The sequence below is a fragment of the Pezoporus flaviventris genome, unplaced genomic scaffold (genome assembly GCF_033815535.1).
Source record: "Pezoporus flaviventris isolate CSIRO_AGI_PZ_B2104156 unplaced genomic scaffold, CSIRO_AGI_Pfla_v1 ptg000040l, whole genome shotgun sequence".
In the NCBI taxonomy this organism is placed as follows: Eukaryota; Metazoa; Chordata; class Aves; order Psittaciformes; family Psittacidae; genus Pezoporus; species Pezoporus flaviventris.
In genome coordinates, this window is record NW_026892588.1 from 1,493,391 (window position 1) to 1,519,451 (window position 26,061).

At 43.5% G+C, this 26,061-nt stretch overlaps 1 protein-coding gene across 1 annotated transcript in view; it reads right to left on the reverse strand.

Annotated features, from left to right (window-relative positions):
• Window positions 1-26,061, reverse strand: part of GPC1 (glypican 1) — a 200,553-nt gene that overhangs the window by 56,557 nt on the left and 117,935 nt on the right. The window lies entirely within an intron of this gene.

The window sequence follows — 26,061 nt, forward strand, 5'->3', positions numbered from 1 at the left end:
AAGGTACCTTTATTCAATTTTAACACTCATCCACAATTTTTCCATATAGTACTGGATAAGTCATGCAAATTACCACCTTATCATATGGCATTACTACCAATCAGCTCATCAGTCACAAAGGCTTGTTTTTTCTTACTTAGATCAATACTACAGAATGACTGTTTCTGAAGGAAAATAGTGGATTAACCTATACAAAAAACTTTTTTAGGGCTGACTTTAAGACCCAGCAAACAAAGGCAGAGATGTCAGTGGCTAAAGCCCACTTTTTCCTTCAGGCAGGTTACTGAATATACAACCCATAATATAACCCTATAATGGAGCCACTCCAAAATCTTGGCTACTAACACTGCAAATGCTTCCCACACCTACTCACACTGCATTTCACAATCCAGCAAGGCACTCCCAAGTTAAAAACAAATCGCAACTGAAAGTGACCTCTGAAAATAGCAAAATGTTCATTTCAGATATTGTTTTATGTATCTGCAATAATTTATCCAGCACCTGACATAGCTTCCTTGGGATCTTCAGCCTGTTTGTGACTGTGCATGCCTAACATGTGCTCAGCTACAGCAGTGTCGGCAGCACACGGCACAGTCACCAGAGCTCCTCCTTGAACTTGTTGCTGTATAACAGAAATGGATGCTTTTGACAGGTCTACTTTAACTATATGCAAAGCCAAAACTGGTGAGCCAGGAATAAAAGCACCTGGAATAGAAGCTGCTTGGTGAAGGGATAAAAAATATAATTACTGAGAACCTACCCAGACATCCCTTACATAGGGGTGGCTGTACTTGTCAGTGTAGGTTAGACACGTTATATATATGTGGTTTCAGTGTGGTTTCTTCCTTTTTAAAATTCCTATACATCATGTTCTTTAGTTTACTTGCCTATATACATGCATGTAGATACAAGAATAGTAATCAAGGTATTTAGGCTTTAAGAGCCACTAACTGGGGCTGCTTGCATACATAATATACATGCTACATGCAAAGCCATGACTGAAGCACTGAGGTAACCCCTTCAGAAGAGCCTCCAGGTGATGATGCATAACCATTGGGCTTGCTAAGCCTAAAGCTACTGAGGAAAACAAATTAGAGCAAAACCAAAACAAAACCAAGCCCCTGTTACACTTCAATGTAGTATTAGACACCTGTTGTGGGGGATTTATAAACCACCCTTAAAGCAAATGATTCATAAGCCACAGGCAAGTGACAGACAGATAAGAAACAGAACAAAATAAGCTGGTGTGAAGGCTGGCAGTGTGCTGGTAAGCCTCACACAAAGTACCAGTCCTGCTACTATGACGCACCCCCCATGTTCCTTAAAAATGGCATGACTCAAAAATCAAACCACAAGAACATGTTTCATAAGAAATAATGTAGGATGGCAAGTTGCCTACAGCAACATTTAGTATTTTTCCTTCTGTCAGAAGGAAATCTGGACTTTTCTCCCTTGCCAGATGAACACAGTCCACCCTGAAAGCCAAGGGCATGCAGGGCTGCATAGTAGGAATAACACTTCTTGGTCTCTTTCATTAAACTTAGTTACCTTTCACACTACTTAATATAATACAGCTTGTGCATCAGACTGCTCTTCAGAATGCATCCCCTGTACCCAGCTGAGAACACAACTCATCTAAAAGTGAGGGTAACAGAAGATCAGTGAGGTCTAAATCTCAGGAACACTTCTATGCATGCAAGTCTTCCTATGTCAGCTCATATCCTTTCATTTTTCAGAGATGTCCTGCGATTTGAGCTTTTATTTAGGCTAACATTTTCCATTGTCAACTACTCGAACCAGGTTTTTTATAATTAAACCCAAGCGATGCCACAGTGGGAACCACTTGGATGATGAGCTGTTATACAAGGCAGTCTGTCAAGACCAATCAGTTTGTTATATATCATCTTATTAAAATACACTCTGTATTCATAGCAGAACCCATTTAAGTGAACAGTGGATTATGGATACTTCCTCAGCAGGATGCACACCCTTGAGATAAGGTTATTTTTTTCAGCAAAATCTGATTTGTTGTACTGAAAAAAGAAAAGCCAAAGACATTCAACCTGCCCTTAGAAAGGAATAAAACCCATATGTAAAGCCAAATGCTGCTGCACGCGTGTACTCTGCTGAATACACTCCAATTGTATTTGCGCTGCACACACTGTCTTACACAAAGGCAGCAGAAGGAAATGTTAATCAAATCACAATGAAGGTCCTTTATGCATGTCAAGAATGGAAAGAAATGCAGCAGATTTAGAAGAAAGTATATAAATTGAATGACACAAGCCACTATTAGCTACTTAGCATTATGTTGTGAAAAGGCAGACTATATTTGCAGCTAAGGGTCTAATTGAAAGTCCTCTAAAAGAAGCAGTCCTACTGACTTCAGCAGGATTTTGGATCACATCCATCATATCCTGAATGCTGTCCATTATCACATGATGGATGTGAATATAGACCATCATTAATACTCAGAAAATGTCACCTTTTGCAAACCTTATAAACAGACAGATGTTGGAGAGAGTAAAAAAGGAGGAATTATGCAAGGGGAATTGCTGAAGAAAAAATCAAGGTTGAAAAAGGGCAAACGAAGAAAACATTAACACTCTCAAGACTGATCATGTAATTTGGTGGTGAGGAACACATCTCAGGGGCAGAACACCTGAGCTGTGGCTTCAGGTTCCCACACTTTCAGACACTAAACCTGAACCATCAGCTTCCTGCTTTGCACAGAAAACTACTTGAAGTTCAGAGAAACAGGCAGAAAAATCACTGACCTCTTTTGAGATCTCCGTGTTTCTGCTTCCAGATGAAGTGTGGCAGGACAAGCTGACACAGCAGCCATATGAGTGTTAGCCCATTTCTAACTCTCAAAAATGGTTTGTGTTCAATTAGGAACTGAGAACGGATTCTTATTTTGCTTAAATTGTTTTTCCTTCTTCTTACTTGATGTTTTCTCCTGACATTGTAAACTGTGTTTTAGGCAAGCAGGTAATTAATGCTCATTAAAGTAACTAATTAGTGTAGCACCAAAAAGATGAGATTTTTATCGAGTGCCTTAAGGGCTGGGGTCTTCAGAGGGAAAAGACGTGATTTGAACCAGAGAACTGACAGAAAACGAGGGCCTGTAATAGGAGTCTCAAACGCAGTCTAAGCTGCAATTGATGTAGCAGGATTGTAACATCTTCTGTGGTCACCAGCAGATGTTACTGAACAACTTCAAAGCTAAACATTAAGTACAGAAGAAAATAAATATTCTTCTGTGCTAAGAAAGGGATTAGCACATCAGAGTGAAGTCTGCAAAATGAAATCTAACTTCTAATTGTAGCTCTCAGCATTCTAATTACTTATTTGCCCACCACATGCATACACAGACCCCTTTGCGGGAAAGTGCAGGATGGGTCTGTGCTCCCTGAGCTGTTGCACATTAAGTTGTACAATCTGATGACATGTGCACTGATTACAGCTCACAGCAAGATGCTGCTTACAGAGCCAGTTCAGTTCTCATCACAGGCAGGCAGAAAGGGCAGACTCACAAGCTCTTGCTACTTCTAACTTTAAAAAGAAGGCAGAGCTTTGCCCTTTGTTTATGAGATGAGACTGATTCTGTCAGACAGTTTTCAACATCAGCTGTGAATAAATGCTTTCATAGAACTGCAGACTGCATTTATTATCTGATACAAAAATCAACAGATGACTGTGAAGTTATTCTAATGAAGAACTTGTTTGATGGGATTGTGTTCGTTATTGTAAGTGATTTACATCCTATAAATCACTTCTTTGGGGTTTTACTTTAATTTTCCTTTGGCTGGCAGAGCTACTTATTCTGTTCCTGCTATTTTGGAGATCAAAGTTTGGAACATCTCATGTATGTAGAATGAATGCACAATTCCACAGCACAGAGACAGGCTGAGAAAAGCTGTCCTGTTAGTCAAGCGCCTTTGGCTAAAGAAGGTTTCAAGCTTCTTGTACCATCTGTGTCCATACCCAGACACTCACAACATTTGACCCTGATCCAGCCTCAGAGCCAGGTCCCTCAGCCAGGTGCAGTTCATCAGATCTCAGTGGATCTTGGATGATTCCTATCAGGTGAGAATCTTCGGGTCTTACCCCAAGAATGATTTCTATAACTGTATTCAGATGGTGCAATGCCGGAACAAGAATCACAGTGACCTGAAAACAATCTACTATCACATCAATAGAGGAGAACAAACACTAAAAATGTGGCAATCTGGAGTAGAGCAAGGATGGGTTTCATGCGTCCTGAACCTCCTGCCTGCAGTGACAGAAAGGGGAAATTCACGCTAGGCTGGGCCTAAAGTGATAGGAAAACATTGCAAGCAAAACCCATGGTCATGTTTGATTTGCAGTCAAGATAATCAAAGGAGAAAGGCACCTGTAAAGTCTGGATAAGCGAAATTTGATGTGGTGCAGAACACGGAATCAAAATCAAAGGGAAAATGATGCCAGGGAAAGAGACCTGAACATGGGGAGTAAGTCCATCAGAGTCCAAAAGGCTTCAGGTACCTCTCTATACTTAAAGCTTTCATTAGCTGAAGTAATCTTCAGTCTACGGAATGTAATAGGGAGATACAAATGCATAAAACCTATTTAATGTGCGAAAAGTTGCAAGACTGAGTCCTAACATCTGAGATCTCCCTCCAGTAACACCCAGAAAACCCGGCTGCTCAGCAGCTCTCTGTGCTCCAGCATCCCATCAGAAATGCAAAAAGAAGGCTGGTTGACTTTGAAGTCTGGATGATCACTGCAAGCTTTGTCTTACCCTCATCCCTTTCTCTGTGTCTTGGATTTCAGTACAGACCTCACGTACCCAGATACAAAGGCAGAATTTTGAGTGGTATCTTTTCTGCTCTTGAAAGCCTCTCAGGAATGGAGGTCCTGTGCCCAGAAGGTGCAGAGAATGATCCGAAACAGAGTGTTACCCGGCTTGGATACATAAAGCATGATACAAGTGTGTAACAATGTTATATGATAGAAAGGGTGCAATCATACTTTGAAATGAAAGTCTTTAAAGTGAAGACCAGAGGAGTAAAAACCAGTATCAAACTCTAAGGAAGTTTCACCTTGAAATTAGGTCTTTAGGAGACATAAGGATGAAACAGGGTGAAGTTGAAGGGGAACTGCACTATCCTGGCAAACTGATCATGACCAAACCATTTCAGATGAGCATGGAAACTTTGCAGATGCCTGCTAGACTCTGCATGCCATGCTGCATCCCTGATGGGAAGTTAAAACAACAGAAAGCTTTTGAGGTAAAGTCCCTGCCTATTCCCCAGAAAGACTGAATGCTACTGAATTCTCCACGTCAAAAATCACACTATGGAAAAGAGGAGCAGCATCCAGGAAAGTTCTCTAGAACTTCATACGTCCCTTATTACTTTCATCTATTCTCCTGAGCAGCTGGAATCATAGAATAAATCACAGACTGGTTTGAGTTGGAAGGGACCTTAAAGCTCATTCAGTTCCAGCCCCTGCCATAAGCAGGGACACCTTCCACTAGAGCAGGTTGCTCCAAGCCCTGACCAACCTGGCCTTGAACACTGCCAAGGATGGAGCAGCCACAGCTTCTGTGGGCACCCTGTGCCAGCGCCTCAGCACCCTCAAAGGGAAGAACTTCTTTGTAATGTCCAACCTCAGTCTCCCCTCTGTCAGGTTAAAGCCATTCCCCCTTGTCCTGTCACTACATGCCCTTGTCATAAGTTCCTCTCCAGATTCTGTGTAGGCCCCCTTTAGGTATTGGAAGACTGTTATAGGATCTCTCTGAACTGAACAAGCTCAATTCTCTCAGCATGCAAAATATACAGAATCACCCTGGAGAACATATAATATATATAAATATATAACCCATAATACCCAGGAGAGCCAGCAAAAATCCTGTGCTTCCAAAAATACCCTCCCAGCAGACAGGCATGCTTTCTGGAGGGGCTACAAGCCATGTATCCAGCTGTTGAGCAACCAGCCTTGCCATCCAGCAAGGCCTCTAAGCTGCTGGTGACAGTGGTGGGAGCCGTGGCTGCTCTGGGAAGCCCAACCCAAGCATCTTGCATGTCTGCAAGCCAAAAGCTGCGCTATGGCGGCTCCTGCATAATCATTCCCATCCCTCTCCTGGTCCCAGAGGGGGTCAGGGACTGCTCCCTTGCCTCCATCTGGAGGAGCAGCTGGACGTGACATGCCAAAGGAAAGAATTCTGGTGTGGCAAAACAAAAAAATCTCTCAACAAGGCAATTTTTATGCAAGGAAATGTTAGCAGCCCAAATTCCATAGGGTCTCACTAACTAGCAATTTAATTATTCAAATCCCTTTCCAAAGGTGCAGTTATCCCTCCTGAAGAATAGGCTGGTGACCAACAGCCCTGCAGGGAAAGGAATGTCTGTGTGGTTTTTACATTCCTCTCCCTTCCCTTCCCAATTAAAACAGCTTTCCTTTGCTCCATGAGCATTATTTTGCCCCTCAGACCACCCTTCTGGTGGTACAAGCCATTCTCTCTGTTTTAACCACACACATCCTGTGTGTGGCCCCCCAGGAGTGGTGGAATCCTCAATGGCTGTGCTGAGGCTGTGACTACGGCTGTCCCAGCCCTTGCAGGCTGTGAGCCCAGGCAACATGTCCCAGGCTCCTTTTCCTGAGCTCAATGGAAAGCCTGACCCATCCATACTGCGCCACCTATGGCAAACTGCAGTGATTTGTCCAGAGCAGTAACATCCAAAACCACTCTCCCACAATGGAAAGGGACAGTCAGTCACCCAAAACAGCTACATCTTTGGCCACAAAGACTCATTCTTGTTTCAGGAGGCTGCCCTGCCCTCTTCTTTAAAACCCAGAGTTCACTCAGTGAAATCGAGGCTCCTTTGGAGAGGTTGTCAGGCTTTTAAACACACAGCTTACTCTCTAACAAAATGAACAAACCCATCAGCCCTATATTTCTCCTGGAAATGTGCACTGTTTTCTTTAGCAAAAAGATAATGTTTTTATTTTTAGGAAAAAGCTCCAGGGAAAAGTGCTTATAATCAAACCTAATGTTATTTCTCAAAGCAGCCAAGAATATTTGCCTTCATTAGGGCTCATCCTGAAACTCGGATTTTCCCCCATATGACCCAGTATATTTAAAGGGGAATCAACTGAAGTGCCATTAAGGAATGGAAAGGGAAAAAGAATACTTAGATATATTACGTGGATCCCAGCAAGCATGCAACCTCTCCATGCATCCCCCATGGAAGCTGCCTGGAGCCCTGTGCCCTGCTCACTCTGCCAACCACACTGGGAGCCGTATGAGAGCCCTGCAGAGACCCTGGGATTACTGAGACACCTCAGGGGAACATCTGGTTCACAGCGCAGCACAGGCTTTAACCACTGCAGAGATCAGGAGGGGTGTTGCCAGTTCGAACTAACAGGACATACTCTGCAAGCAACAGCTTTCAGCTTTCTCTGTCTGAATTCAGAGGATACTTGAGGCAAGAAAACTGGTTTTAAATTGGAAGGTAATGTAGAAATTTCATGTTTAAAAACCTCAAATAGTTTAAAAATACAACTTTAAAGCAGGGGCTTAGCGTGTTGAACCGTTATTACCACTCTGCACAGAGAGAACGGCACAGAAAAGTTCTTGGCAGCTCTTCCCATGATGGGCTGGTCACAGGCTGCATGGCTGGTAAGCACTTCCCTGATCACTCAAACACATCTATGCCATTATTCCCTCAGAACCAGCTTTCAATGGAAACAAGCTTAGTGAAGTACTTTGATTTGTGCCAAAACTCTCTCCATATTTTACCTATGCACACACTATCAATGAGCAGATTCAATGGTGTCTATAGTCGGAGTTTGGGACCGCACTTCTTATTTCTGATGCTCAACCTTCCATCTTCATACACTGTTCCTGTGTTTAGGCAGACCTTCCTCTACCTCTACCTGCCTCAACAACCAAGCGCAGAGGAATCACAGTCATCTGGTGATGCCACTTTAAGCATGCAAGCTCCAACAGGGAGCAGTGTGAGCAGAGAATCCACCTGGTGACTATGCTTAGGCATTCTGCAGGAATCCCCTTGTTCCTTCCTAATGGGAAAGATGCCTCTGCAATGTAAGTCAGCTTCCATCAAAGTAAGACTCACCAGAACACAGTGCAAGCTCTTGCAGATTGTTTTCTGGACATGCTGCTTTTATTTCTACAAACATCCCTGCTCCATCTGGCTTAGCTGCAGGCACATTATTAATGCAGTGTCAACCTGAAGAGTCTCCACTGCCTGCACAAAGAGCAATGTGACTTCAGTGACAAGGTTTCTGAAAGGAGCTGGTGCCAGTAGGAGTAACAAGGAGTTCACCACTGGCTGTGGTGAATACTCAATTTACCATTGGCTGAACAATAGCTCTGGGGATCAGAAGATGCCAAAAAGCGAGCAGAAATGGAGACTTCGAGAGCATATGATGCTTGGTAGAAGCAGTCATTAATACTGGTGGTGGTCTGCAAACTTAAATCCTGAAAGCGTAAATGAAAGTAGGACTACGAATAGAAAAGGTCACAGGAACAAATGCCTTGATAAACTTGGGGTCCTGGAACTATAGCTAAGGGTGAAGTATGTCCCAAACCAAATGCTTATAATCCAGTTGATCATAACATACCCATAAAAATTCTGGATCAGAGAGAGAGACAGCGAGGACCTCAGCTGGTGTACATAAGCATGCATAAACCCAGCATCTTTGCCAAACTAGGCCAGCTCAAGATTTGGTAGAAAACATATCAGGCTGTTGAAACACATGGTGTAAATGTTCAATAACATCCTATGAAATCAAAAGCAAATATACCAACACAAATAAATCTAATAAAAACATTATAAATTAGTTGGGATTTCCTTCTGTGTGCATTAAAAGTGAAGCAATAACTCCTCTAGATCACTGTTCCAGTGCTTTTTTAAAGAGGTTGCAATCAAGGACAATTGACTAAAAAGCCTGAATGCTGAATGTGCCCAAACACTTCCACTATCTAGCAAGATGTGGTCTGGAAAGAGAACTAATCTCCTTTATGCCACCAGCCTCATGATAAGATCACAACTTTCCTTTTTGTTGAAGTTCAAGCCTCTATGGGGTCACGCTATTAAAAATCCAGTCAAATGCCAGTATCAAAACAGGCACATCTGAACCAAATTACTGCCTCTTACAATTGAAATAGATAAGCACAAAAATGAAGCATTTAGAAAACAATTTTAAGGTTTTACATATTTTTTCTACTCACTTTTATTGTTAAACACTCAGGTTCAATTTATTTTTTTCCTCCTGGATTGCAAGACTGCAAGTAAGCCTTTAATAACAGGGAATATGCATTTTTAGAAGCAGTAGGTAAGGGAAGAGCTTAAAGTCCAAGTGACTGGACAGAATATAAGCTTAGAAATACAAAACTTGAGGCTGGCTGTTGTAATTCAACAGTTTGAAGGTTGTGATGGAAGTGGTGTATTGACAGCTGCCTCAGTCAGACATCATCAAAATCAGATAAAGCAGAATTATATCATCTTCTTGGGTTGAAAGGAGAGGAGGGAAAAGAAGAATGACAAGCACTTAGAAAGCTTAGGAGAGATGAAGAGATAAAGAAGAGTAGGCCAGAGAGAAAACTGGAGGGTAAGGAAAGCAGAAGTGCTGACAGCACTGATATAGAAGCAGATGACAGGGAAGACAAGGAAGACAGCTTGTGGTGAAAGGTAGGATTTATGTATCACATTTCTGGCATCACTCCTGAACATTTCTGAGGGCACAACCTCCAAAAAGAACTAAATTAATGTAAGATACCTTCAAAAAGCCTTGTGCCCCTCTAGCTGCCTCAGCTGCTGACTCCAGTTTCCTCTTCCCCAGCTCAGCTCTCCTGTTGGTTTGTTTGACCCTAGCTGGAATCTCATGAATTAACAGGCTTGCCTAGTTACAGCGCAAAATGATGAACGCACTGAACACCTTCTACCCGTGCAGTAGATCTCCTCTACATGGAGAAATTGGTTTACTTTTTACAGGAGTCAGTGCTAAATCCCAACCTTTCTTTTCCCACAGCTCCTCCAACACTGAAATGCATGGCAAACCTCTTCGTAATTTTCACAATGGTTTGTGCAATGAATGTTAACAGCCTGCTAAAACTTGGCCAGTTGCTGAGGTCCTAGGGGATTCATGGGAAATGTGGTCCCCCTTCTAACCTCCATTCCCCCTTCCCCATCCCCAACATGAAGACTACATAGAGACAAACCCCTTATAATAGCAGAGTCGAACATCAGAGAAGCATTATTACAGTCTTCTGGGCTTTTAGGATAGAATAGCGCTTCTTTGTTAAGGCAAATGTCAGAGGCAGACACTGAGCATTTCCCTCAGACCTGAGCTTTTCAATGTACAACAGGCTCCAGTGAACAGCCTTCGTGTCACTGAAATATGAACTCCAGGGAGCTTCAGATGCTAGAAGCAGCTGCCAGCCAAGCTTCAAGGACTAAATTAAATGTTAGTTACAGAAAGAAAGAATCATTTTGTTATCTGGAGGTACCATTGAATCATCACTCCTGAAAACCTTCCCAGAAGCTCTGAGGATCCAATATGCAAAACGGCCCACAGGGAAGAGCTTCGCAAGCCGGACCTGGGGCACTGTCAGTCATTCAGCACTTTGGGCTTCTGCCATCCCGACTGTTTTTCTGTAAATATTGAATAAGTTGCTAAGGGATTTCACTGGACAATATGATATCACTCTGTTATTGCACCAGCGACTACATATCATCCCTTGAAAACAGAACAGCATTGTTTAAAAGCAAACTTAGTTTCTTGTCAATACAGCTGCGGTGGGAAAGTCTCAAGAATCCATTTGGTGAGCCAGCTCCCTTCAGCTGCTGAGCCTGCTGACGGAGCTTTCGTCAACATGAAATGCAATACCTTCCCATTACAACGGGAAATCCTAGAACAACTTAGGACAGAGATTAGGATAAAGCATATCTTCAATAGCAAGTGCAATCTCTCAACTCTAAGCAAATACACAGCAATTGAGAGCAAAAGGCATGCTGTAATAATACTGTAATCGCCTCCCAAGAACAGAAGCATGTTAATGAGAAAAGCTAAACAATTGATTTGATTCCCTTAGAAAACCTGGTTTAAGACAGTAATTTGTGATATGGGATAGATATGCATGATACAGGCAAGAAAACACTAGACAATTATTTAATTCATGATCCTTCCTAGGTACCATCCTTTTATTTGAAAGTACCTAAGGAGTACATGGGCTCTTTTCATTTTATGAGCTTTATCACAAACTGTTTGCAAAGAGTAACTGTTGTTTCATATTACAAGCTCCAAGGAGTACCACTCTTTCTAGACCCAGGAGGGAGTTTCAGTTCCCCAAGATGGATGAGAGGGTCTAAGAAAGTTCTGGAGCTTCTCAACAGCTTGGTGAAAGGCGGTGGAACAGCAGCACTAGGTAACTGCTCTACTTTCAGAGCAAGCTACATCGGCACAGGCACCTTTCCAAAGGGGATGAGCTAGTGCTTGGGTCTGGACTTCAGGCTTCGGCAGGATACCCACAGCCTGAGCTGCAAAAGGGTGGGGAACACTACTCTTGCGCTGCTGTGAAGCAGTGTCCCATCCCATGTAAACATGCCACTGCTGATGTGTTTCCTTGTTGCCACAGCATAGCATGGGCAGTCCTGCCTGTTGGCATCCAACACAGGATTGCTAGATGCTCCTCTCAACCATTTAACTACCTAATGTCAGAGCTCTCAGCAGTTTTCATCAAGGAGTATCTTCTGGTGCATAGAGAATTGCTAACACAAAAGGGGGTCTACAAGAAATCTGGAAAGAGGTTTTTTGCAAGGCCCTGTAGGGACAGGACAAGGGGGAATGGTTTTAAACTGACAGAGGGGAGATTCAGATGAGACATTAGGATGAAGTTCTTCCCTGTGAGGGTGCTGAGGCCCTGGCACAGGGTGCCCAGAGAAGCTGTGGCTGCCCCATCTCTGGCAGTGTTCAAGGCCGGGTTGGACGGGGCTTGGAGCAACCTGCTGTAATGGAAGGTGTCCCTGCCCACGGCAGGGGCTGGAACTGGATGAGGTTTAAGGTGCCTTCCAACCCAAACCATTCTATGACTCTATGATTCTAAGTGGGCACGTGTAAAATTCTCTCCTGCATTGTCCTATTGCAAGTAACCCCCCCTTTCTCAGCTGTGCAAAGGCCTCACAGAGACTGAAGTATCATGATTTCAAAGCACAGCCACTCTGGGATATCACTTAGTGATATCCACGGTGGCTGAGGCACATCTGTGCACTTTTCTCAGGGGTTTTACAGGACTGAAGTATGTGAAAGTTTCTGAAAGGGCTTCTTGGTATAAGTGGAGCTTCCCCCGGCTCTCCCAGCAGAGCCAGATTCCTCTGGCAAACACTCCTGCTCCCACCCAGGGGCTGGGCTGCCACAGCCACAGCCCCTGCCCCCTTCCTCCTCCTCAGCAGGGCCTGACTGCCCAGCAGGAAAGGCAGTCCACATACCTACAGGTAGGACTGGCTTCTATAGAGAGTCAGTTTGGACAAGAGTATATATGGCAAGTCACAGATACACGTAATTAGTGATAAATAACTTCCCAACACAACCAGCACATTTGTTCTTAATTAGCCTCTATTCACATTAAGTGTGTTTATGTTACCGCTGTTGCAGAGGACAATCACTATACAGTTGTGAGAGCAGAATGCTAACAGGCGATGGGTTATATACATGGATGTACTTTGAAATTCTCCATGCAGTGTGAATATGACCTTCAACTCGGAGGAAAACAATATCTGCATTTCCAATGGTTGTTCTCCCTAGCAAGTGGATTTGACTGTACTTTCAGGCAGGTCTCTTCCCAGTGTCCCTCCCTCTCAGTCATTTATCACGATGGAGATGCTTAGGATCACTGATCTTCTCAAGTAGCTATGAATTTTTCTAACATCATCCTCACACAGCCCAAACCAAAAGCTGGTGAGGATGGACTCATGCTGTGTGCCAGACGTGCAGCTGATTGACTTCTGCAGAATGCAAGGTGTGCCCCTATTGTGATTAAACCCAGTTGGTTTGTTTCTGTACTGAAGCAAGCAGGGAGTTTTGCTGGGTGCAGATGAGAGAAAATACCATCAGAAAATTCCCGCTACTGAGTCATGACCTGATGGAAAAAAATAATGTAGCTATTGCACATGCCTGGGAACAAAACAATTTCAGACAGTGGAGACAAGTAGGGATTATCTAAATCAAACACAGAGAAACAGCTGATTCCTTCCAGTATTTCTTGTGTTTAAGTAAGCAATACTGTGATGGGTCCTGCTGAATGCTCTATACTTGATCCAGCTTCTGTGGGTCTGGATTTCAGCACCTCAGCAACAAGATATGTTTATAACAGTTAACAGTTGTTTTTTCCCCTCCAGAAAGCTTGACCATTACTTTAATCATTATCTACCAAAATGGTAATTCTTTCTACTGAGATGAACGCTGGCCAGTTTTCCAAATCCCCTGCTAGCACAGGCTGAAACTCACCGGAGAACGTAACCCTAGAGCCACCCATGATCACGCAGCCAGCCTCATCTCCTCTTGTGGTGCAGCACTATCACAAAGGCAACAGAAACCATGTAAGAACACACACTCTTTGCTGCACTTTAGAAAGGGGACAGGGAAAAAATGGCCTACAGTATCTGTCTTCTGCAGACCAGCAGCTGTATAAAACACCATCTATTTTAGATTCCAGATTAGCATATCATATTAAAAAATGATTAATAACTTCTTGAGAAACCAAGTAAATTAAATACATATCATCCTTCTTGACATGCCAAGGGGAGTACAGCACAGTATAGCTGGGCAATGAGGAGTAACCTACATAAACTGACTTGAAAAAAAAAATCAATAAAAACAATCACAGAAGAATATAACCAACATACATCTAATCCACTGAGATGTTCACAGGGGAATTCCAGTTTCAGCAATAAACCAAATTCATTTCAAGTTAAACTAATATGGACATCTTGAATTTATTAGTGAAAAAGAAAGCAATGTGAACTTTGAGATTGCAAAGGCAAAAAGACATTTAATAAAATTCCTCTTTTTCTTGCTGTGAGACTAAGGGAAAAATCCAATAACATATTACCCGTGGAATTCTGGTAAATTATGGATTCTTATTTACAACATGTTTTAGCTTGATTTTATCTTAATATTCTGTAATGATTTGCTGTCATAATTGAAATCTGTCCTATTGTTAATCATTATCACAACGAAGAAGAATTATTTAGTTTATAACTAAGAGAACACAACTAACTATTGCTATTAAAGACAGTCGTTGGTATGTTGCCTGAGGCTGGTGGGACCATTCTCTTCTATCAAATAGCAACTATGGATTATTGCGATTGGCAAATTGCTCTGCAATCGGAAAAGGTGGTAAACATTTTCTACATAAACCTGCATTGCTAGAAAAAGGCTTTAAAGTAAAGCATTTTGCCAAAAGTCTTGTTTTCCAAGGCAGGACTGAACCTGAAATACTTCAATCTGAACAGCCTGTGGGAGGGTCCCATAGTTCAACTCCCTTGTATCCACCATCCTGTCTGTGGGGTTTTGGTCATGCCTGGGGATGCTCCTTGCTCCCGCAACAGAGGGGGCCCCAGCAAAATGGAAACAACCCACAGCTCCTGGCACCATTTCCAAACAACACCACTCTGGGCCCTGGACGGGGGGGGGTCCCTCAATGTTTAATTTGCAATTAAATTTGTAATGTTCAATTTGCAGCTAAATATGTTTACAGAAAACTCTGATGCAGCTTTTTCCCTGTGTTCACTGTAATATTCCATAAATTCATGCCTGCCGTCAAACGACCACCAAAAAGCAGTGCTTATTAGGCTTCAACCTGTTGACTTCCCAAGTGGGCAGCTATTAGCAAACACTCCCGACAAACAAGCCCTGTGCTGTGCCTGCTGGGCACCTGCTGAATGCCAAGGGACTGTTGGCTGCTTGCACCAGGCTTGTGCCAGGAAAGGCTTCTCAGACCTAGTTGTCTGATGTGCCACAGAAGAATTAGAAACCAAAATCAGCATCTCATTTCCAGCTATTAAAAATTTTTTTCCACTCCAAAATTACACATAATATTGGGATTCCTTCTTCAAAAGATAGTGTGATGAATAGCATGAATAGGGAACACCAACAGAACATCAAATAAAGACTAAAAATCCATCTGACAGTGAAAGGCTGCTATGAAACACTAATTCTCAGTGATAGGAAATGCTCCCCAGGTCATGGACTTCAGTTTTGCAGCAAAGCTGATTCAGCCAAAGTGAGCACTGCCTACATTTAAACATACTTTTTTTCCCAGTTCTTTTTGATAACCAGCTCTAAATTTGCGAGTATAACACACAGCTCCAGGAGTTCTACTCAGGGACAGAGCACTTGGACACCTGAGAAAATCATAGAATAGTTACGGTTGGAAAGGACCTCAAGATTATCTAGTTCCAACCCCTCTGCCATGGGCAGGGACACCTCACACTAAACCATATCAGCCAAGGCCTTGTCCAACCTGGTCTTGAACACTGCCAGGGATGGAGCATTCACATCCTCCCTGGGCAACCTATTCCAGTGCCTCACCACCCTAACAGGAAAGAATTTCCTCCTTATATCCAATCTAAACTTCCCCTGTTTAAGTTTTAACCCATTACCCCTTGTCCTATCCCTACAGTCCCTAATGAAGAGTCCCTCCCCAGCATCCCTATAGGCCCCCTTCAGATACTGGAAGGCTGCTATGAGGTCTCCATGCACCCTTCTCTTCTCCGGGCTGAACAGCCCCAACTTCCTCAGTCTGTCTTCATGCAGGAGGTGCTCCAGTCCCCTGATCATCCTCGTGGCCCTTCTCCGGGCTTCTTCCAACAGTTCCATGTCCTTTTTATGTTGAGGACGCCAGAACTGCACACAATACTCCAGGTGAGGTCTCACAAGAGCAAAGGGCAGGATCACCTCCTTCGACCTGCTGGTCACGCTCCTTTTGATGCAGCCCAGGATACGGTTGGCTGCAAGCACACACCGAAGCCGGCTCATGTTCATTTTCTCATCAACCAACACCCCCAAGTCCTTCTCCACAGGGCTGCTCTGAATCAATTCTTTGCCCAACCTGTAGCTGTGCCTGGGATTGCTCCGACCCAGGTGCAGGACCTTGCACTTGGCATGGTTAAACTTCATGAGGTTGGCATCAGCCCACCTCACAAGCGTGTCGAGGTCCCTCTGGATGGCATTCCTTCCCTCCAGGGTATCAACCGAACCACACAGCTTGGTGTCATCGGCAAACTTGCTGAGGGCGCACTCAATCCCACTGTCCATGGCAGCGACAAAGATGTTAAACAAGACCGGTGCCAACACCGATCCCTGAGGGACACCACTCGTTACTGGTCTCCAGACGGACATTGAGCCATTGACCACAACTCTTTGCGCGCAGCCATCCAGCCAGTTCTTTATCCACCGAGTGGTCCATCCATCAAATTGATGTCTCTCCAATTTAGAGACAAGGATGTCGTGTGGGACAGTGTCGAATGCTTTACACAAGTCCAGGTAGATGACATCAACTGCTCTGCCCCTGTCCATCAGTTCCGTAGCCCCATCATAGAAGGCCACCAAATTGGTCAGGCAGGATTTCCCCTTAGTGAAGCCATGCTGGCTGTCACCAAGCACCTTGTTGATTTTCATGTGCCTTAGCATGCCTTCCAGGAGAATCTGCTCCAAGATTTTGCCAGGCACAGAGGTGAGACTGACTGGTCTGTAATTCCCTGGGTCATCCATTTTCCCTTCTTGAAAATGGGGGTTACATTTCCCTTTTTCCAGTCATCGGGAACTTCACCTGACTGCCATGATTTCTCAAATACGATGGCCAGCGGCTTCGCAACTTCATTCGCCAGCTCCTTCAGGACCCGCAGATGGATTTCATCAGGTCCTATGGACTTGTGCACGTTCAGATTTTTAAGGTGGTCTCGAACCAGATCCTCTCCTACAGTGGGCGCAAGGTCTTCATTCTCACAGTCCTGCATCTGCCTTCCAAGGCTTGGGTGGTGCGGTCAGAGCCTTTGCCAGTGAAGACCGAGGCAAAGAAGTCATTCAGAACCCCAGACTTCTCCAAATCCTGTGTAGGTAGGCTATGTGCCTGGCGCACAGTGAGCTTTCACAAACACAGCACCACACAAGGATCAAGTACATGCTTTAAATACTAAAGTAAGAGATCATTTGGACTTCTAAACCCCTCCAGTTGCATTGTAACACCACATCTGTTTGCTTTGAGACACAACACGTCCCCAGGATGGGACCAGGATAGTACACTCAGGCATGAAGCCATCACTCCAGGGCCCAGTACTGCACCCCACAATGGCTCACCGCACCCACAGCGCCTGCCTGGTTCAGGTCTGGTCTGCAGTTGTCTCAGAAACCCTGTGCTGCCATAAGAGACATCTGGCATCCGCAACCCAGCCTTTTGAGGCTCATGTTGCCATGTAATTTGCTCAGCCCCACTTAGATTGTACATTTATCCTTTCTGTGCAAATAGCAAGAAACCTTAACAAGAAACCATGAAAACAAAGCCTTTGCCTTGGCTTCAAGAAGAGCCCCATGTGAACAGATCCACCAGACGTGTAAACAGCAGGTTGTGCACCCAGTGTTTGTTTTTCATCTCAAGCAAGGAGAGTTGTGCTTAGTGATGAAGGAGGCTGAGCACAGACTTCTATCCAGCCACTTCTGATCTCCTGATTTGTCTTGCACATCCGGAACTGCCTGAAGGCAACTTAGAAAACCCCACAAAAGGCGTAAGGCACACCATCCTCAAAGAGCTGTTTGCTCCTCTTGCAGTTGGGTCTTGTGCTTTCTTTCCCCACTCCTCCTTTCTCCCCCCTCTTCTCCCTCTCCCATGGCTCTGCAATTTATTTTGTTTCTTCAAAAACATACTCCCTGCTGTGTACATGTCTGTGCAGGGCTCTACTGAGCCTACCAGGCTATTGGACAGATACTCTCTTATTCTATTTCTTGTGTCCACCCTGTCTTCCTGTTGTGGTACGTCATTCCAGGGAAGGCAACACCTTGTAAAATGCCTGGCACGTGTCTGGGTACTGTAAGAAATAAGGATTTCTAAGCACTACACAGTGACAAGACAAGCCTCCACTCCATAGACACAGTCACAAACACTTCCCATATGCTCATCAAAAAGGTCCTAGTGCTTCAAGATAAACATCTGGAAAAAACCACAGGGCTACTTGTGCTTGCCAGCACCAACCCACCCAACTTCTCATATTAAGCAGGTCTGAGCTTCACCACAGAATTGGTATTTATAACCAAACTTCTCTCAAGTTCTGTGGTAATTCAGCCCTGGAGGCTTTGGTTAAGGGCTTATCTTTACTTCTGACACCATGAGAACAGTAAACCCTTGTTTAATACTTAATGCATGCTTTAAAAGTTAACAGGCACCTCCCTTCTTCCTGCTTAAGCACCAGGGGCTTTCCACAGGGCACAGGCAGCCTTTCCCTCCTGTCACACAGGAGGGCTGGCTCAGGGACTTTGCCTTTTGGAGGAGCTTTTAAGGAGTATCACGCACAGCAAACGATGCAGCCTGTCAGCATCACACTTCTGCGCTCCAGCGCTGAAAACCTCTGACAGAATAGATTTCAAAGCTAGTGTTAAAATGCAGCACTACCTCAGGGTAGGAGAGACCTCAGAAAACCATCTTCTCCAGTCCTCCTTGAGGTTGGTAGTGAGAAATTTCCTTACTTGTCTCTTCTATGTGGCTGCTTATTGAAACTAATAATTACTATGGACTTTCTGCAGAAGGAGAGCATGACCTGAATAAAACATATGTCCCAAAGCAGTCTTTCTGCAGACCCTCTGAAGAATACTTTTTGCACTCTTCACAGCCCTGACAGGCCCCCACCTCAGCACAGATGAAAGTAAGGAGGAGAATCTATAACCAGAAGCAAAAAGGACAAGGAGAAGGAAAAACTTGAGGATCCTGAAGAGAACCTTTGCAATTACACGGAGCTATTTCTATGAAGAATTAGCATAAGTGCCAAGAATAACACAACGGGGAGAGTAATTACATTTGCTCACTATTTAGAAAAAAATGCAGATGAATGCAGTGCTATGACAGGGTGATGGCCAAATATTTCTCATGCCAGCAGCAAAGGTAAAACAGTAACAACTGAAATAGCACATTAAAAAAAAACCCAAACCTTCAGCTACACAGTATCTGTGAGGGCTAAAACTGCTGTAGCCTTTATAGGTACTTTTAGTAACCCATAAAACAATGGGCAAATTTCAGAAGAAGAAAACTGTGAGTGTTGTACAAATTCTTATGAAGGTAAATGAACAGCTACAGCTCTGCCAGACTGACGTCTGTGAGGTTCGATCTGTAAGGAAGATGATAACTTGTGTGCAGACTGTCAAACCAACTTATTACAGGCAAGCATCTACAAACACCTTGTCAGAAGAGAAGTTGTGACAACAGCCAGTGACTAGATGGTAAAGGGGATTAAGCCACCCTTATTAATTTTGAGGCTAAAAATGACCTGAGCTTCTCTACAAGCTACAGCTGAAGGCCCTATCACAGGAAGGATATGCCCAGCCCAGCCATGCCAGTGGGAGCAGGCTTTTGTGGTTGAAAGCACAACTTGTCTTCTAGTCTGGTCATGGGTCATGGCCAAGCAATGGGGTCTGGACCACATCTTAAAACCCACATGCCCTGCTGCAGAGAAGAGTTAAGAACACAGAAACATTTGTGGGCTGGGAGGATGCTGGAGGGAATATCCTTTGGCCTCTTTATGCCTTCTTTAGTTTCCTAAGCTTCTTCTGAAATGCCATTTCTTTGTCCTGATAGTCTTATCCATTTGCATTCTCTTCCTTATTCTTCTCAGTTTAAAATTTCCACTACCTTTTGTTTTCCACTTGCACCTATTTAGAAATCAGTTGTGATATTCCCACTTACAACACTGTGTCCTCATGAGCTACTTCCTACCCTACACCTTGTATCCCTTCCTACACCTAGATTTGATTCTAGAAAGTCACTCCTATCCTTCTGCAGACCACAGTCAGTCAGGTTCTCACTATTCCCAGATGTGGATGGCACTGTTAATATGGATGTATTACATACAAGCAGAAATCAATGCTGTGCACTATACATCGGGATCAATATCATGGAAACAAAAATGGATTCTGGACATATGAATAAAAAATATATCTGACAAAAAAGAAACCATAAAATCTTTAAAGAAACCCGTAAAACGAAAGGCAGAAAAAAGCAGCCATTCCACCAGATAAATACCTATATTTATTTGCAGTGCAACTATTTTTAGATACTGCATTTTAGTCACTAACCTGCATTCATTCTAACGTGGGTTTTGGTGTTTTTTCTTTTAACTATCTGTGGAAGCTTTCTGGTCAGATATAGTAACAAGCACTTACCACAGTAATCTTAATTAACAACCTCTAATAAATTTGCACATGTTCCAATATACAGCTCTAAAAATACACGTGAACATCCCTGAGAATGTGGCCAGATTGCTCTGCAGTGAGGCTCCCAGGAGTCACAGGCTGCTCTTTGAACATCAAACCCAACCTTGACACTGGCACCACTGCCTGCAGCCCCTGGGGTTGGATTAGAGGCTCCCACTGTACCCAACTGTGCACAGATGACAAATCTCACTCCCCTTTTCTGGTTATTCACAGGGATTTTGGCTAGAGCCAGCCTGGAAGTCCGAGGCCAGACCTGGCAGTTAGCAGCCATGCCGAAGATGGGAGAAAATAAACCTTGCTCTTGTCAAAGCTAGGGAGGAGCTTTTCACAAGGTCATGTAGAGATACGACAAGGGGGAATGGCTTTAAACTGGCAGAGGGGAGATTCAGATAAGACATTAGGATGAAGTTCTCCCCTGTGAGGGTGTTAAGGCACCGGCATAGGGTGCCCAAAGGAGCTGTGGCTGCCCCATCCCTGGCAGTGTTCAAGGCCAGGTTGGACACAAGGGCTTGGAGCAACCTGCTCTAGTGGAAGGTGTCCCTGCCTGTGGCAGGGGGCTGAAACTGGGTGAGCTTTAAGGTCCCTTCCAACCCAAACCAGTCTGGGATTCTATGTGGTGTGCACGCAGCTGGGCAGCACAATACTCACTGGGACTTGTCTTTTTCAAAGGAAAGAAGAAATTATTTCAGGTGGATATTATTTCTTATATGTACATCTTTCCCACCACAGATATGTCAAAGGTGGTATTGGTCAATTACCTTTTCTCCCACTGTAGATTGTTTCTTATTTCAATAGAAACACGCAGAAAAAGGTGCAATATACTTGTCACATACCAGAAATATCCAGCCATATCCCAATGTTCAAACATTTATAAGAACTAAACTATAAATGAGTTACCAGCATGTGCAAAACAGAAACAGGACAGATGTTCCTAGGTTCCTTTCCACAGTCAGGAGAACTCCAGAGAATTATACCCTGCACAGGCAACGACAAGTTCACAACAGCTTTTTCTGTGCTGTATGTTGTGCTGGCATATGGGAATGTTATACTGATCCTATTAGCCAAGACTCTTCTGACATGATGTAAAGCATGTAATAATTATACAGCAAATAATGATGAGATGGAATTGAACCTGATCTCAATTAGCAACCAGAAGTATCCTTCCCACTGAGATTAATATTGATTAAACCATAACAAGACTAGTACTTGCCAATAAGAGCTCTATAAAATCAAGGAAAGGTGAGGCCAACCTCTAAGCTGGAGTGCTTTGTCACGGGCTGCAAAGACAAGTGATTCTTCTATGGTCTAATTTGTCCTTTTCAAAAATGGAAGTTTGGCTCTGTACAGTTCAGGAAATTGCAGTTATTTCAGGGACAGGCAGACTGGCCTAGAGCCCAGAGCAGAGATCAACAGCCTTTGGGAGACAGCTCTGTTTTCCTCTCAACTCTCCCTATCCCTGGTATAGTATTAACCATGCCAAACCCCACCCCTCTTCCCCTTTTCCCCCTCTGAGATGTCATGATGGTGTTCCCACTACTGTACTTCAAACTATAGGCTTGTGCTTTTTAATTTCCCCCCTTGCACCAAATTAAGGTGGGTATTTTGGAGTTGAACAAATATATTGGATTTATTGGCTCTTCCTCCTGAGCGAGGTATAATAGTTCCACCACTCCAATTCTACATTTCCTTTACATGGAAATGTTTGGATTCATTGCTAGCCATTTTTAGATCATATTAAGTCAAACCATAACAGCTAAGCACCCTCCAGGGCTTACTGGAGATTATAAAAATGCTGCTTGAAAAACAGACATGCAAGGCTATGAGAGGCAACAATACAAAGCTTACAATAAATCTTGTTTTCAAGATTCTCCATCCTATTATAAGTAATGTTTCAAAATGTTCTGGCCAACTTCAGAGAGCCATTATACAGCTCATGAAACACCGAGTGTTAATACTCTTCAAATGCAAAAAAATATACACAGAGAACATCAGTTGGCAAGTACCTGTTAACACAAACTTCTTTTAATAAGTTTTATTAATCCTTTTCTGACAAAGAGCTACTTGCAAAGAACAAACACCTATGCGACAATTATTAATTACTTGAGGGCAAGAGGCAAATGAAGCCTGGGAAGCTCTACACCCTAACAAATCTTGGCTTGGGAAGCAATTTAGGCCCATGTTCCTACACTGCCCAAAACAGAAATGGTTCCCCAAAAAGGGGCTTATGTGCTTTCTGGCACAGTAGCCACATGGCCCTGAACAGGCAGCACAGCTGCAGCGTATCACTAACATGAGCTGCTCTAAGATCTGCTCCATGGTGTGCCCTGAAATACAGACCTTGTCTGTCCTGGTGAGGAGATGTCTGAAAGTTCATTAGTTGAATAGAAAAAGGCACTGAGACTCCAGGAGAGACAGGCAACTTTTCCAGGCTAGTACTGGAGAGATCAACTCTAAACATAATAAATATTACAGCAAAGATACAGCAGAAAAGTGAGTTACAGGCACAGCCGATGAGTGTTACCTTGTCCAGGAACTTTTTTAGCCATTTGAAATTTCACCTGTGCACAAAACTGCAATCACTCACATTCAGTAACAGTCAAAAAACAGACTAACGTGGTGAGGACAGGAAAACGTAATCCAGAAGCTTATAAGAAGCAGGCCATGATGGGAGAGCATCAGGAAGCTATGAACCACCAAGATGCTTTTTTCATTGAGTGAAGCCACTGGGACTTCTGCAGGCTACCTGGGACAATGGCATAATAGCAGCACAGTGACATTCAAGTGCAACAGAGTTGTAAGCAAGCAGTAGTTGCCCGAGGATGCACTCGTGCTTGCTAAGCCTCTAATCCCAGCTTTGATTCCTTTTTCCCTGAATAATCAGTTCAAACACAGCTAGAATTAATCACCGTTTGTAAATTTAAAGGTTGTTTTTCTTTTCTTTGCTTAGGATCCGCCCAAGGTCACACACAGGGCTAGCATGGGTGAAGACATGGCCCAGACTCACACCAGAGTCTGGCCCCATTCCTGTACTGCACAGTAATACGCATAGCAATAATAACAACGATGCTGTGGTGATAAAATCTGCAACACCTACTTACACAGCAGTGGCTGTGACTTAGGGGCCACTCCTGCCCATTTCCTGGATCCATCTTTGAACAGACCTTTACACCCCTATCTGCCCATCCTAGTTCTGGTCTAGCCCAGGTCTATAGTCTGTTCTCCCTCACCTCCTTATTCTTTTGATACACTCTGCCCCCCCTTCCATTCTATTCCTCCTTTGCTATCAGATGCCTTGAGGGGAAGCCCTGGCCAGACAGCTAGGACAGTACCTTCTCCTGAATGCTGGCCAAGCTGACTCATTGCTATTATGATTCTTGTACTCTGCTCTGGAGTTCAAATGGGCATTTTGGCCTGCACAACTGCAACTAATTTCCAATTCAGGTGACCTTCACACTGCAATGACAAACAGGCTTCCATCATCAGCTTCACTGGCATTAATGATCTCTTTGTAACTGTTCTAGATGCTGTTACACTGCATACACCTTTGGTTGGACTATCTCAGAGCATCCCATTTCTTATTATTATAGAAAGTCAAGAAACATAACATGAGCAGGGCTCCTAAAAATGAGATTTATGCTCAGCTGCACTATGCAAGCAGAGTTACAGTGCAGAGAAAATTACAGGCAATAAATAAACATGTACATAGATAGAGAATGTCTTTTAATATGTATCTGCAAAGCATTCTTTGGAATGCTTAATGAGAAACCTATTTCTGGTTCTTTAAAACCATTTGCTTAAGTCTTAGGGAGCTCTGTACTTCACAAGGGTTAGTGGCCAGCAAACTCAGTATTTTTCATTTCAGTTTCAAAGGATTCCAGCAGAGGCAGATATTTTCAAACACTCCTTTTGCAAAATACTGCTGCAATTAAACCTGCAAGACAAACTAATGGCATCACCATTAGAAGGTCTCAGAATCATTTGGTGTGCCACTGGAAGTGCACAGGGAAGGTGGGCATCCCTCCAAAGTACAGGCTACAATGATAAATCGTCTTTCACCCACTCCATGAGCATCTTTATCTGATTCCCAGAGATCACCTAATACTTCTGAAACTGACTTCCAAAAAAGGGACAGAGCCATGAGTCTACAATAAAGTTTTTCATCCTTGCCTTCCATGGTCTTACAAAGCAGGGTCATGTGGATAGACTGGGCTAATTTGATAGAACTGCCTGCTAAAACAATAACTGATACTCAAAAATGATCTGAAAACCACTATCCAGCAAGGTTCACTCCCCACTGCTGCTCCCTCTTACCCAGAAACTGCCCAGGATTAATGAGCATCTCCTTCTCTCACTGTTGGCTGCTCAGGCACATCCCCAACCCCACTTGCACACCTCCTGGCTCCAGACCAGGCTGACCGTACTCTGGCAGGGCACCATAACACCCAAAATGCACAAAGACCAGAGTAAATCATGTGCCTTCATTGCTTATACACATGCAAATGGCAAGGAAAGCACTGCTACCTCTTCAGTGGCTTATCTGTCAAGGAAGAACAGCATATTTCACAGTTAACAAAAGCCTAAACATACTCACTTCAGTCAATACACAGGTCAGAAGCACACACTGCAGTCATTAGAGAAGGTAGAGATGTGAAGAAAGCCCACAGGTGACAGACAATAAGCCCAGGAAAGAGTAAAAGATGAGGATGCAACACTAATTTCACAACAAAGAAGAGGTGGGCTTTGAGAGCTAAACCAGACAACTAATAAAACCTGACATATTTAAGTTGAAGATACTATCATGAGAAACTTAAAGACTCCCCATGCATCAAGAAAATTAGCTTGAAAAAGCAACGACCGGTTGCACCAGTAATTTATAACCTCTCAGCTGCTGAGATTGTGAACAGTGGCACTTTGTAATCTTATAGGGAAAGCAGCTCTAATGCCATCTGGTTGTGTATTTCCAGCCAAGATCATTTAGTGGAGCCTGTAATGAAAAAATTTGCACATCCTCCTAAAAATCCAAATTATGCCAGCTGTGCCACTGTGTCACTTGTGTTCCCAAGGAGAAGGACAGCTGCCATTCCCTTTCTCTGAAGACAGGAAGCAAACTGTCTCACTTAAGAGACCTAATTTTTCTTGGATCGCCCTAAATTATCTTACCTGTTGCTAGGGGAAAAGAAGGGTGAAGTCCCTGTTAACATTTTTTGTTTGATTTTTGCTGACAAATATACAGCACTTGGTTTCCATACACACATTGCTGAGCTACTGTGAACAAGGTGAGATTTGGACCGTAACTCTAACCTGAACTGAAGCCAGTACCAAGAGAGTACTGGCTCTACAAAAACCAGCAGACATGCCTTGGCATAAAACCAGTTTGAGAGAGGGTGCAGTTAAGCTTGTCATCTTCACCTCTCCTGACGAATGAGACATTTCATATTTTAGATATTACCTCAGCAACTTACTGCCAGTTTTAAATTGCTCTGTCATCTCAGATTAGCACTCATCATTCATGCTAATGTAAACTAAATGGTACCTCTCCTGAATATGTGAAAAAATAAATGGGATTACAATGAGGGT